The 15,175-nt window shown below is 44.2% G+C and overlaps 1 protein-coding gene across 13 annotated transcripts in view; it reads left to right on the top strand.

The window, feature by feature from the left end:
• LOC109281622 (uncharacterized) overlaps nucleotides 1-15,175 on the top strand; it is a 305,799-nt gene that overhangs the window by 152,765 nt on the left and 137,859 nt on the right. The window contains exon 3 of one of the 13 annotated variants that reach the window (XR_002088315.2): nucleotides 13,900-14,090. The exons of the other annotated variants lie outside the window; for them this stretch is intronic. The gene's annotated coding sequence lies outside the window, so the exon portion shown is untranslated. The remainder of the gene's footprint in view (nucleotides 1-13,899; nucleotides 14,091-15,175) is intronic. 13 annotated transcript variants of the gene reach the window in all.

Genomic DNA, 15,175 nt, shown 5'->3' on the forward strand with positions numbered 1-15,175 from the left:
TGCTTAGAGTCAGAACAGTCACCACATTTGGGATGAAAAAAGAATTTTATGCCATAGACACAATGTCCACTATAGTCTAATAATGTTCCTATTGGTTAGGGACAGACATTCAAAAAGCCAGAACCTGAATTGATTTAGTCTTTACAGGTTAGTCTAACCTGCAGAGTGAACCGGTTTGCAAGTGGATAGACATTTGGCACATGCATGCAGTGGCTCAAGCCAGAAGCCTGGGGGTGCTAGAGCAGCCCTCCCTTCCACAGGGAAGCTGAGTTAAGGAGGAGGGGCATGGCCAGGCCCCAGCAGCTCCCTGACAGGTGGGAGCAATCCAGGCACACAGGGCTGCCCGGCCACAGAGGGGAACTCTTCCCCCTCCTCTCTCTCCCCCACTGCTGTGGGGCTGGGAAGGGGGCCCTGTTTTGTGCTGGGAGGGCTCTTCTTCCTCTTCCTCCCCAGCTTGCGGTGGGGTGAGGAGGGGGGCTGTGTGAGGTTACCTGGCCCCAGGGGGGGACTCTTCCTACTGCTTCTCCCCCATCGCTGTGGGGGGGAGGGGGGGCTCTATGGGATGCTAATTATATATATGTTTCTTCCTATGGTTATTGTATTAATAAATTTGTATATAGTTAAGTTCACAGAGTGTCCTGGCCTGGCTCTATAGGGGAAGGAGGGAAACTGTGCAGCCAGCAGTTTCACTCCACAACACACCTACCCTGCTAACCTTTCCCTTCGATTGGAGAGGGGAGTTACATAACCAGGTACTACCTGGGTTACACTGGCATGTTTATAATGTTTTGACATTATGCCTGGTAGTTGACAAGGGAAGTAAAGTTTTTTAAGAATAGGTAGACAAACACTTGCCAACAATGGTTTAGATATGGATGATTATGCCTGGAGAAGGGGGTTGGACTAAATGACCTCCTGAGATCCCTTCCAGCCTTACTTTTCTATGATTTTTTTTCCCCAAGAGCCCAAATGGAAAGGACAAATTTGAGGGGAGGAATGGAAACATGCATTTAGAAAAAAACTATTACAGAGAATAGCAGAGAGTCCAGAAGTAGGCAGTGGATTGAGTGCAGTACTGTAACTAGGGTGGGGCAAGCAGAGCAGCTTGGTTATATCAAATCATTGAAAGGGAACTTTGAAGTAGAGGTGTTGTTGATCGGTATGTACAAGTGGTAGGCATGTGACTTGGGGCTTATGTCAATGTTTATGTTGTTACAGCTAGTGATTTGATTGCCTTGATATAAAATACGCTTGAGCAATTTTAATAATAAATTAAGTGTATCCTATGTGTGGACATAATAGCTATATTTATATTTTAAGGGAAACAAAATATTTGGATTTTTAGATTGTTAATGAATTTATGAAGTAAAGCTTAGTGATATTATCAGAAACTTTCATTATAGATGAGACCAGTATTTATAATTACAGAAAAGTTTTGAATGGTGTCTGTTATCTTACTACTCAACCTTTCTGGTTTTCAGTTGTAGACAATCTTATCTTTCCCTTATGTTTAATGGGGAAATACTTAATTAATCCTTTATGCAGAAATGAGAGAGAGGATTTTGAAAGCAATCACTACAAGAGTAAATCCTTTGCTGTCTGTTGCTTCAAAGAATGTATTTATATTCAAATTACTTACAGATTGCTTAAGAAAAAAGTAATAACACAAAGCTAAATTAATTCCTAGTGTAATACTGAGTCTTTATCAGAATTACTGAATTTAGCTTTTATTGTATTTTTAAAACTTGAATAGAATGGGAAATGAGTTTTTTATGTTGTAGATTATCAACATTAAAATGGACTAACACATTTTAACAGTCTAAGACATAAAACTACAGAGCAGAAACAAACAGTTACTAAAGCAGTAGTTGGAAATGTTTTTGGCCAGCAGGTCAGAATGATTTAGCTCGTGTCCTACACGAGTCAGCACTTGGATCTGTCCACCGCTGCTGCTGTTGTCATCACTTTTCCTCCTCAAAGAATGGACCACACCCCCCACTTCTGAATGCCACCAAAGTTCCCTGGCTTTGCAGCCAGATCTGGACTGTAGGCCATAAGCTGCTGACTCTGTCACTAAAATATCTATTTAAATAGTAATGTCCATTCGGAAGAGCACTGTGAGGTATTTAAGATCATCAAGATAAATTATAGACCAAATGTGAAACCCGATGCTTCAGTTCAAATGTTTTTTAACTGTAGAAGTATAGAAGGAACTATAAAAGGAGTATATACCCATCTGTACCCATCACTGCTGAAATGTTACTTGAAAAAAATATAAAGGTGTTAGGAAAATACTTTACTTTTGACGCATTAAGAATTTGAACTGCATACTTCAATTTGCCTTTTCTGTCCATATTCTGTTGATTGTATTAGTATCTTCTTTGCAGTTAAAAATTAGTACAATAACTAATGGGGAAGGAGAATTGTAATGTGAAACCCAAGACACAGGCAGGGGCAGTGTAGTGTAGCACCTTGCAGTTTAAATTTGTTATGAATGAGAAGTGAAGCCAATGAAGGACTCAAGGCAGATGATATATTGTTTCCAGCTTGCAGCCTAAGAAACTTAAAATCTCTGGGATCAAACAGTTAGCTTCCACTTCATTAAATGAAACTAAGCCCTTGCTTTGTGACTCTTTGGAATCACATTTTAGTAAGAAATACTTTAGACTAATTTATAAGTTAGTCTTGCAGAAAATCAAGGCAATAAATAAAAGGTAACAGTTGAGACGATGTGCATAATTATAAAATGAATAGGTCTTGCTGGATAGAGAATAAATCCTCAGTGGAAGCATGGGACTAGAATAGAGAGCAGACATGAAATTCCAATAGGCTGCATACAAATCACTTGTCTTAGAGTTATGTATGTAATTACACTGGCATTTGCTAGTGGCACCCAAAGCAGCAGGGATAAATTACTTTACATTCCAGCTAAGGTAAAATCTAATCAGCTATCTTCGACAGCATGATTCTACTGAAAGAATGAGGTTCTGTTAAGGTTAGCTGTTGTACATTTTCCAATGTGTTGGTTGGCAAAATACCAGCTTGGAGGTCAGGATCAGGAATGATATATAATGCTTTTAAATGCTCAAAAAGGACCTAAATAGATTACCTGTTCTCTCATGCAAGAAACAAGACAATGATTTAATAACAACCACATGGTCCACATTTGCTGGTTGTATGTTCAAAGAAATCTGGAGACTGCTACTGAATTGACTAAAGTTTTCACTTCAGAACGCGTCTTCACCTTTTTATCTATATTATTGTTGTTTAAAGTCTGCTAATACACTCTTCACTCCTTGCATCAAACAGTCTTACCTCACCACTTCACATTTAGTATATTGCTAGCATACTACGGTAGCATGGCCGAATTAAAGCAGGCAAGCAAACCAAGTAGTGCTGCTGAGATCATTGACTAAATAATTCTTTTAGATTATGTGCGGAATAAGGAGAACCTCTCTTCTGTCCTGACATAATCTGCATGCAGTAGTTCCTTAAAGTGCTCCAAGATGATCCAAAAGGCAACAGAAGGTAGCAGGTTGATTTATATATTGCCAAAGCTTTGCCTTTCACGTATGACATCCTGTCAGTATAGTAACCATCATTCAGATGAAAGAAGACAGAATTTCAGCTTCATTTATTTTTCAAGTATTTTCCATAAATAATCAAATACCATTTTGTCACTGTGTTGAATATTAATAAGAAGGAATATTAGAAACCCACAATTTAAAATATGCGTGGCATTTTCTGCTAGAGTCTAGAAAAATGTAAGGGCTACTGTTAAATTCTTACCTGTGTATTCTGATTAAACAGAAGAAGTTAATCTACTGGAAAAATACTCATATACTGTACCATGAGGAGGGTCATTTTTTAGCAGCTATGCTGGGAAAAGTATTCATCATAACACAAGTCTCAAAATGTATGTCTCCCCCCCCTATGTTCCATCTTAGACACAAGTTGACTATAGCACATCTGCCAACTCCCCCAGGATTTAAGAATCAGCAATAAGATCATCTCCTTTCAGATTACACTTACTGACTTCACTTTTAATTATTAAAAAAATAGCATAATACACCTTGGAAACAAACAGTAGTCATAATCCACACAATTTTCTCCCCAAGAAGAGGAAAATACTTCACATGACAGATTCAAATTCTGTTTGTTGCACTACTGGAAAGTGCTCAGGCATGATGATTGCTACTGTATAAGATATAAATAGAATAACACACCTCAGAACCCTGCATTCAGCCTGCCTCTTTGGGTTCGTGCAGATTTTAAACCTTTGGCACTGACTTCATATTTGTGCCTCATACAGAACTGAGTATATTGTCTGCACTAAAAAATGAATAGATAGTAGCAAAGGTAGTTGATATTTAAACCATACCAAACATGTTTTTGCAGATTATTAAAACAGTATCTTGAAAAACTTTGCAACTTTGCTCAATGTGCTAAAAAGAAAGACCTTCCCAATGACCTTACCTGCTCAAGGAAACTTATGGTTTAGTTGTATTTTGAAGCTAATTTCATATATATTGGGACATTATGCCTTTTAGCCAGTTCTTCTGATTTGAGTAGGTTGATATGCAGTTGGTATTATGGTTGGCTTCTGTGAATGTCTAAGCATATGCCTGATATTCCACGTATATGGGGCCTACGTTCCTAACTCTGGGTTTGGCGGTTCCACTCTGGGGGCTGTTTTAAGTTTTAAGCCATCTGCATTTTTATTAAAAATGTACTGTATAGTACATTTATGTACATTATTAAAAATGTACTGTACCAGCTTTTTTCAGGTAATGATGATTTGATACTGCCAAAGACTGAGGAAACCAAAGAGCCATGATATATATCAGTAAGTCTGTAGAAACCAGCAGAACGCTTCCAAGAATTGTGAAGCAATGAAATGGTTGAAATGTCAACAAAATATGTATTGATATAAAATAATGATAATATACTTGATAAATGATAGTATTGTAGTATGAATAATGATATATATGAGATATGATATCTTAATCAGCTACTGTACAGGAGGGTTTCAACTGTTTACCTCACCTATGTAAAAAAGATGTTGCTCGTGATTCTGAAAATTTCAGACTATTCAGCTTTGCCACACACCAAATAAACTGATTGAAAAGATGCTTAAATAATATGAATAATAATCTGATTAATATAAGGACAAAATGGTACAGTTTATATAAATTAAATAATTGATTCCCATTTCATTTGAACTCTGTCAACAAGAATTTTGGAAAGAGAGAAAGTAATTTGGTACTTCCAACAAGTAAAGGACTAAGGCCATCCTTTCCTTTAAAATTAGGCAATACAATGCCTAACTTTTAGTCACTTAACCCCCAGAGTGGAATCCCAAACCTGGAGGTAGCAACATAGGCTCCATATTTGTGAGGAAAGTTAGGCTCACTAGAGATGATTCAAAATGTCACATGCTGAAGAGAGAACTCGGTAAGGCTAGGCAATAGGAGATAGTGTAGGATATGTCTGAATACTGATGTCTAGAAAATGGTATTTAGAGATTTGCTTTTGGGAATTGGCTTATACGTAAAGTAGATGCTGCATTCTAATAATGGTCTAGGGCAACGGCAAGGGTTAATGATTTCTGAAAGCCTGTTTCTGGCAAAGTCTCCTTCAAGGCCCACTGTGTATGACCCAGACCTGTTCCAACAGGGATGGAGCATGGGTCACTGGAACCCCAGCAAGCCTGAGCTTTTCCTAGCATGCCTGGGCTTCCAGCGCCCCATACACCATCCCTGCTGCCATCTCCAGCTGTATCGCTGTAATTTGTTACATAATAAACTAAAATACATCAGATGTGTTTTATTTTGCTACATAAAAAAGTCAATTAAATTGAAAATACGCTGCCGCAGAGATACACTGTTAAGAAATTTAATTCCAATATGCTGTCACATGTGTACACTGTGATGCAATTAAATGACTAAAAAGGGCAATTAAACTGATAAAAGGGGCAATTTGGTCATGTGTACAAGAGCACTTCATCACATGTACAGAGGCCCAGAGTGGAAGCCATGGGTTTAGCACCTTCCTGAGCCTAAGGGGATTCAAACCCACACATCCCATGGAAGTGCTCTAATTACTGAGCTAAAGAAGACTATGGGTGGGGGTCAGTCTTCTCTGCTCTTGTTCAAACTGTGCCACTGTGTAGTTAAGAATATGAAAGTCATGGTGCCAGAATAAGAAAGTGTATGAGTGTTGCCTACTGGCTAGGAAACTCCTCTGTGGGTATCCTGGGTGCTAGCCCCTGATCAAAAGAGTGTTTGTGCAGTCTCCTCTTAATAATTATTGTAAAAAGTAATGGATCATTTTGGGAACTACGATTGAAACCCAGGACTCCTCCCTACTGAGGAAGTGGGGGTGGGAGGAAAATTCTTAGATTCCAGCAATTTTACTGAGGTGCTTAGAAGGCTATTTCCCCACCTTTTGACTGCCATAATTTCACATTGCATTTTAGAAAAGTAAAGTTATCTGGACTGAGCTAGGATTATACTTTATAGAAGCTTCTTTCCTTAGGACATCCTTTTTAAAGTGCATTGTAAATTCTTCTTGTTGAGAGGATTTTATCTATAATTTCTTAATTACCCATTTCTCTCTAGACTTTTGAACAGATGGGTGAGTTAAAGTTTTTAAACCTTGGGGGTGTGCAGCTGAGCCATTGGCCTTGGTTTATGATTTTCAATTACTGGATTATTTTATAGGCAGCCCCAAGGTACCTTTTTTTCGAAATGGGTGCTCAGTTGATTTTGAGAGTATATAATGTTGCCAGTGGAGCAGAAGTGAGAAAATTTGCACTTTCTTTGACAGTATAAGACTGCCAATAAGAAACATCAACACTGAAGATTAGATTATTACAATGGCTGGTCCTGCTCCTAGTGTGACTCTGGTTGCAATGGGGAGAGAAGAGGCTAGTTTCCTCTTTGCTCTTGATTGCAGTTAAATAGTCAAGGTGAGCCAGTGAGTGAAAGATTAACTTTTGATCTCTACCTCTTTTTTCTTAGAGAAGCAGTCTGAGTGTATTGGTCCTCATTAAAATAATAAACTAGCTTAGGGCTAGATGCATAACAGAACATAGGCCTACTTTTGGTACCTACATCCAAATGTGCACTCATTAAAACTCTCTGTTCAGTTGCAGCCAAATCCTGAGGCACCTGAAGTTCATAGATGCCTAAGGCTAAGTACAGGCATTCACGAAGCCTGAGGCAGAAGCACTTGAACTTTTGAGCTTCACTTAAAGCACCCAGGGTTAAGTTGTGAGCAAGCAGAACATGGGAGGGGAAGATGGAGGAGGAAGCTCAGAACCTGCCTGCATGGCCTGAGCAGGTAGGGGGAGCTCTTGCATACCTCCCAATGTGCCCCATGGTCTCTCTGGGCTGTTGAAGACTTCTGTGTGTCTGTGTGTATGTGTGTCCATGTCCCAGATGCCTGGGTTGTGTGTGTGTGCACTCATGTCCTGGATGCCTCTGGGTTCAGTGTGCGGGAGGGAGTGTGTCTGTCCTGGATACCTGGGTTCTGTGTGTGTGTGTATGTGTGTGTGAGAGTCTGTCTGTTCCAGATGCCTGGATATTGTGTGTGTGTATCCCAGACACTTGCGTTCTGTGTGTACGTCTGTCCCAGATGCCTGTGTTCTCTGTGCATGTATGCGTGTGTGTGTGTGTGTGTGTGTGTGTGTGTGTGTGTGTGTGTGTGTGTGTGTCCTGGATGCTGGAGTTCTGTGTGTGGGGATATGTTTTGGGAACCCGGGTTTCATGTGTCTGTGTGTGTCCTGGATGCCTATATTCTGTGTGTGTGTGTGTCCCGGAAGCATGTATTCCCCCGCAATGATGCTGATGGCCCTGGCCATGCACAGTGGCAGGCTGTCCAGATCTGCAAAGCCCTAGCTGAGTAGGTCTTCACCCTTTTGGACCAGAAGCCCTCCCCAGATGAGTATGGCTGGAAGACTTTGAATGCCCCTGCCCTGGCAGTGGGCCATAGGTCTCCAGCCCTGGGCTCCTCTGCCCCTGTGTCATTGTTGACCTGTGGGGTCAGGCCAACTCTCAGGATCTCAATATTGTGCTGTTAGACAGGAGGGTGTGACACAATCGCGCATATACAAACACACAAATCAATTAGGTGCATACACACACACAAACAACTAAGGCACATACACATCCAAACCAGCCTAGGCACATACATATCTATCACCAGTTCAAGCACATACACACTACACACCAAAAATTAGACAATGATCAGTTGTCAATACCCAAACACTCAGTACACATACACAGATCACTAATTTGTATATCATGCACACAATGACACACACTCAGTAGTTCACACATGTACAACCCACCTACACATACACATGGGTAAGTTCCTAATTTGGATGGTACGGTGTGTGTGTGTGTGTGTTTGGGGTACCTGGGATACTTGAGGGAATCTTAAGGTGAGAGAGAGAGTTAAAGTGTAGGGAGTGAAAGTTGCCAGAACTGGGATTAGAGCCAGTAGACTAGAGAGAAGCTGGCTGAGGAACTGAGGTTTGGGGTTACTTAAGGTCAAGTGGCCCCAGGGTTACTTGAGGTCACTGGTGCAAGGGAAAAAAGCCCAGTGGCAAGGAGGAGACAGCCAGGAAAGAAACTGAGGCAGAAACCTAGGAGCTCAGGGGAAAAGGCAGTGGGGACAAGGCAATAACAGTGGCAGAGATCGGGGACAAGGCAGTGGGGATAAGACAGTGGCAAAGAAACAGGGGGTTTGCAGGCAGAGAGGATGTTTGTACTGAGGATATAGGGGAGCTCAGGACAGGTGTTGGAGAGCCAGAAGCAGGAGAGGGAGAAATGAGACAGAAGTTAGAGAGGCGAGGAGCAGAGACTCAGTGGAAGGGTTGGAGTCCAGGTAGGGAAGAGAAACACAGCCCAAGTCCTTGGTTGAAGAGAGGGTGGGGGTGATAGCTACCTATCCGGAAATGGGTCTTTGTCCAGTAGGTGTTGTCCAGAGGGGGGTCGCCGGCAGTGCCTCTGGGTGGATAGGTGGTGTGGCATGGTGCTGGTCCATATGGAGAGGGTGTCCCAAGGAGTCAGTCTTTACTACTCCTTTTTATGGGGCAGACTACCTATGATCTCCTATGGGGAAGGCATGTCCAGACAAGGTCAACCCTGTTCCAGAGGGTTCCAGATATTCATACTGAGCATGTACAGCTTTGGCACAATGGTGGGTTGCCTCATCTTTTGTTTCTTGAATGCTGAGGGTTGTTCCAATGGCTGGATCGTTGGTCCAGGTATTGGTTTTGATGGTTCAGTCATTTAGAATGAGCTATTTTTAGACCTACTGCCATTGTCTCTCAAGCACCCTCATTCATCCCTATTCATTCAGGAACCAAGTTACATAGGAGGGGTAGGTATGAGTCATAGGTTACACAACAGGGCATGGGGAACAAGATGGAGACTTGACAAACAAAATGGAAACTTGACATGACATACGCTAACTTACATATGTAGGCCTAAATCATATAGTACCAGTAAGACAGTAACATAGAACAGTAAAGATCAATATAAACAATAATTATACAATATAAGGAAGGAGAAAAAACAAACAAAAAATATAACTTGGTACCAAAATAAAATGCTTAAGCTTATCCTATGTCTTAGCTCACTTATACTTATCTATAGGGAATAAAGAGGGAGAGACAAAGTCAGAAATGGTTGGGGAAGGGGAGGGAATGCATTTTAAAAGAAAAAAAAGAAAAACTGGGGGTTTTGGTATATCATGGGCACCATTGCCCACAACTCAGGCTACCTAGACACCATCCCCCTTCCCTTCTCTTTCCCCAACCTCCACCAGGGGCACACACTAGGGCTATAGGTGAATGCAACCCAAGGAAGAGACTTGTTTTAATCAAATGGTGAAGCTGCCAAACTTTTAGTGTGTTCATTGAAGAAAAAACTGGAATTTTGCCCACTCTGGAACTTGGAACCATTTCAGTTAACATTGAGAGAGTGGGGGAAGAGTCTGGCTGCACCAGGTGGTCATGACATTGAATGGAACAGGGGGGTGGGTAGCCTTGAGGGCTTAACTTAACAAATGCAAAACCTCAGGACATAAGGGAAATGTCATCCATGAAACTGACACTCCTTGGTTTAATTCAATTTTAATTCATTTGCAGCCAAACTTTCCTTGTGCATAATAAAAAAACCCTGTAGAATGTTGACTGATTTAGAACTTGGACCTGAGCCCAAGGAGCTGCCTATCCTAGCAGGGGCTGCACCACTCCCCCTCAGTGGGACCCAGGTCAGGAGTGGCCTGGGCCATTGGGCTGGCTGGTGGGTCATATTCCCTCATGTTATGAGAACTCCCACAGCCTTCCAGGACTGCCCTAGAACCTGTTGGATGGCGCATGGCTATGCTGGCAACCACTAGTGGCCAGGGGTAGTGAGTTGGTTCTGGAAGGCAGATGGAGTCAATGCTAGCCCTGACATTGAGTCTTAGACAGCCTGGTCCACCTCACCTCCTGCACTAGTGCTCCCTGGAACAGGCCCTCCTGGATGCCTTTCTGGTTTCTTTGAACATGGGTCAGGGGCTTCCATGCACCATATCTCCTGTTTCAGGGATCCCCTACCCCCCAGCATCTCTCCATCAATGCACAGTGTGGAGTGTTCTTCCACAGCCACCATGTAGTGTGTCTTTGGGATTCCTGGGCATGTTGCCCCAGGAAAGAGACCCTGGAGTGGGGCTCTTCATCCTGTGGGGGGGGTGGGTGGGGGAAGATTAGAGGCATCCTGCCACACCACTCCTGCTTGGCCTCCCTATGGGAGGCAGCGCTGATGCCACTCAGTCATAGCTAAATCCCAAACGAACTTTGACTTTGTGCAAAAACTCCTTATCTGGCACTGTGATTCTCTCAGCTCTGTAGTGGTAAGGGTGGCCTCCCTCAAACAGCAGATGGCCATCTGTAGAGCTTTGCAGCATGTTCCTGGGCTTGGACTACTTGTTCAAGTGCTGTGGCAGCATAAATACAAACATTCACCAACCTGTTCATTTGCACCCCCACACTGAGGGTCCAATTTGGTCATTTCACTAGTGCTATCTATGCATTTGTCCCCTGCACCCTGCAGTTGTCTGGCTGACCATCTTGGATATTGGGCTCTATGACTGGGACTCCTACACACAATATCAGAGTTTGCAGACAATAGAGACACTGAGGGACCTATGGTGAGTCCTGTGTCCAGTCTTTGCTTCCCTGCTCCAGAAGCTGTGCACCTGCTCATGACCTGACAATGACCATGTGGTGGAATGCCTGCCTTCCATGCCCCAGCTCAGAAAATCTGCACATGGATGCCTGGGTTCCATTTTTCTGTTTTGGGAGCTGGGATCCTGGGGAACCCAAGCATCTGGAGGGATAAGGCTTCTCCAGTTCTCTGTGAGGAGAGGGAAAGATGGAGGAGGTGGGGGAATGTTGCTAGGGGGAATTTTTTGCATTCTTGCTTCACCTTACCTCCAGCAATGCTTGTTGGTTGGTGCTGTGCCAAAGGGTGCTGTGGCAACTGTACCAGTGAAAACCCACAGGTGTGATTGTTGGTTATACCTCAGCTGTGAAGTTCAGAAAAATCTTTCAGTGTCTTTTGGGGTCTCTTTGGGTGCCAGTTTGTGTTAAGTGGTTCTGCATCAACACACTGGCCTCTCTTGGGAAAGCAACGTGACCTTAAGCGTTGGGGTGGCCAGTTGTCAACCAGATTTATGGACCCACCTATGACTTCAGTCAATGTAACATAGACTGATAAGCCCCCCCAAAACAGTAGAGGGTACCAACCCTAGCACTTCTGCTTCATTCCAGGCCAGGGGCACAGGGTTTGAGGTGGGTGTTTGAAAGGTACAAGGTCAGTGAGGAGCATCAATAAATCAGAACCTTTACTCTCCCACCTGGACAATAGTCAGGCCAGGAGACTGCTCCCTTACCTATAAACTACGGCTGTGTGAAACGGCTGTGTTTTGATTCAGTTTCAGATTTGGCCATTTCGGAGGACAGTGATTTGTTTCAGTTTTTTGAATCACTGTCCTGTTTTGTTTCAGCTGAATCTGTTTCTGAGATTCAGCTCCATCAAATCTCCAAATCTGCTTTGAAGTCTACATGACCGGGGCTTGGGGCCCCAGCGGGGAGCAGGACGGGGCCATGGGTGGCTCGTCTTGGGGTGGGGGAGCGCTGCTGCCCTCTGTGCAGATAAGGAGACCCCTGCGTGGATCTCTGATCCCTGTGGAGCCAGGTTTTTTGGCAGGGACCTGGCTCCACAGAGAGCAGATCCACACTGTGGTCTCCTCTCCGCCGCTGCCCGTCCCACACTGCACCATATCTCTGCTCCCTGCAGAGCCAGGATGCACGGCAGGGATCAGCGCTGCCCTGCTGTGTGACCTGGCTCCACAGGGAGAAGAGATTCACTCTGGTGTCTCCTTCCCACAGCTGCCTGCCCTTTGCAGCCCCAGATCTCTGCTCCTTGTAGGGCTGGGGGTTGCAGGTTGCCCGGAAGGGACCAGCACTACCCTGCTTCGTGACCTGGCTGTACAGGGAGCAGAGATCTGTGTTGGGGATCTCCTCCCCACTGCTGCCCTTCCCATGCAGCCCTGGATCTCTACTCCCTGCAGAGTCAGGTCATGCAGCAGGGACCAGAGCTGTTCTGCCATGTGGCCTGGCTTTGCAGAGAGCAGAGATCCATACTAGGGATCTCCTCCCTGCTGCTGCCTGCCCCACGCTGCACTGGATCTCTGCTCCCTGCAGAATCAGGATGCACAGCAGGGACTAGCACTATCCTGCCATGTGACCTGGCTCTGCAGGGAGCAGAGATCCATGCTAGGGTCTTCTCCCCACTGCTGTCCACCCCAGGATGCCCTGGATCTCTGCTGCTTGCAGAGCCAGGTCATGCGGCAGGGACCAATACTGCCCTGCTGCATGACTTGCCTCTGCAGAGCAGAGATCTGCACTGGAGATCTCCTCTCCACCACTGCCCGCCCCACAGTGTACCGGATTTCTGTTCCCTGTGAAGCCTGGTTGCGTGGCAGGGCCCAGCACTGCCCTACTGCGCGACCCAATTTTGCAGGGAGCAGAGATCCATGCTAGGGTTTCCTCGCTGCCACTACCCGCCCCATGAAGTCCCACATTGCCGGGACAGTGTGGGGCAGGCATCAGCGGTGAGGAGACCCCTGTTGTGGATCTCTGCTCCCTGCGGAACCAAGTCACGCAGCAGGGCAGCAGTGTACAGCTATTTCCCTACAAGCCCAGCTCTGAAACTCCGAAATTTTCCAAAACATCTCCGAAATGTTTCTGAAACATTTCAGTTGTCTTGTTTCATTTTGGAGATGTTTCTGAGCCTTCCATTTTGATTTGGATTCAGTGTTTTGGGTGCCGATATGGCCCAAAACACTTCCAAAATGAAATAGCTGCCAAAATTTCACATGGCCCTACTATAAACATCATATACCTAAGGTCAGAATTAAAGTCTTTGCATGGGTAGCTATCTTAAGACATTTAGCCAGCATGGCATGGTATGCCAACTTAAATGCAAAGAACCACTGCATTTGCAATGGTATATGCCCCAGCAGAATATTGTGCTCCTGTATGGTCCAGAATTTCTCACATTAAAAAGCTCAACACTACATTTAACAGTGTATAGAGACTCATAACAGGCTGCACAACTTACACACACAGATGTCCACCCTGCAATCTAGGGAAGTAGACAAAGTGACACAAGAAGTCAAATCCTAAACACTCCCCTGCTGCCAGGTTTCTGGGCCTGTGGGGTGCCTGGCAGACTGGGTACAATGGCCTTGTGTGTTGTGCTAAAGTACATAAAGGGTGGGGTGAAAGGAAATGAAATAATTTATCAGACTAATTCAGTCTGAAATCTATCCCTACAGCATTTTCTACCAACACCAAACGAATCCCCCACTGGGCACAATCTTGACAGAGAAGCATGGATTAGCTGAACAGACTGAGATCTGGACATGGATGATTCAAAACACCACTGTACAAGAAGAATATCAGCTCCCTGTGTGAATGTAGTGTCCAGCAATCAGCACAGCTTTTTAATCAAAAGCTGCCAGATGGTGTAGGTGGAATCTGCATGCTAAGCCATAATACCACACGGTGGCTCAGAGCTGACTGGAGGGGACAACTGTGGGGAGGGGAGTTGGCCACAGGGTCTTTGCTGGTTCAGGTCACTGAAGGCCCATGAGTAGGCTTGGCCCAGCATTGGGCAGAGGGGTTGAGCTCTGGATGAGGCTAGAATGCCTCCCACAATGCGGGGTGAGCAGGGTGCCCCAGTGCTCCATGGGAATGAAACCCACCATGAATTGTGATGAGATCTGGTATAGATCTTCATTACAGCACTTCTAACCTACAGTGCTAAAGTTTGATATCACATACATCCAGGGTTATCTTAGAGTGGGATTTGCCATTTTTACAGCACTCTGTGTCCTGACCATCTGTTCAGTTATGGCTGTAGAGTGCTTTTTGCATGCTTACTACATAATAAGTGTAACTTCTGTATCCAGCCTAAGTTTTTCACCATTAAGTTTTCCAGACACCAAACTGTTTCTGGGTAGTTCTTGAACTGCTTTGCTCCTGTCAAGTTTGGCCAACTGCATTAGTTCATACCTAAACCCATCAGGACTCACTAACTAGGTATTTTCCCACTTACCTTGCTTGTTAGTCTTGAATTTATAAACTTCTCAAGTCACACCTAATGGGAAGGAATCCAAAGAAAACTGGTGGTATTCCCTTTTATCTCATATCTTAGTAGATAGAGCACTCATCCATGATGTGGAAGATCTAGGACACATCTATACTACAGTCAACTGTGCTAGGCAGTGCTGCTGTGCTAGGGAATGCCTACTCTCACACACCCAATACTAGGAAAACTTATGCTTATGTATGCCAGGCACTGGATGCAATTAGCATTCCTTAGACTGGGAGTCTGAGAGAATCTCTGGGTATTTCCAGGGTTACACTAAAAAGTGACTAAATGGCATTTTAGCATTTGGCACGCACAGGGTGGAATTGAGTAAGTGGATGTGTTGTCACAGTGGCATTCATTATCATGGTCCATTGTGTTGTAGATAGCCCCCTGGAGTCAATTTCCTCCTCTTCCTGAGGGATTTGAATCTAAATCACCCAGGAGAGTGCCAGGGGTAA

Source organism: Alligator mississippiensis, chromosome 2 (genome assembly GCF_030867095.1).
Source record: "Alligator mississippiensis isolate rAllMis1 chromosome 2, rAllMis1, whole genome shotgun sequence".
Taxonomy (NCBI): domain Eukaryota; kingdom Metazoa; phylum Chordata; order Crocodylia; family Alligatoridae; genus Alligator; species Alligator mississippiensis.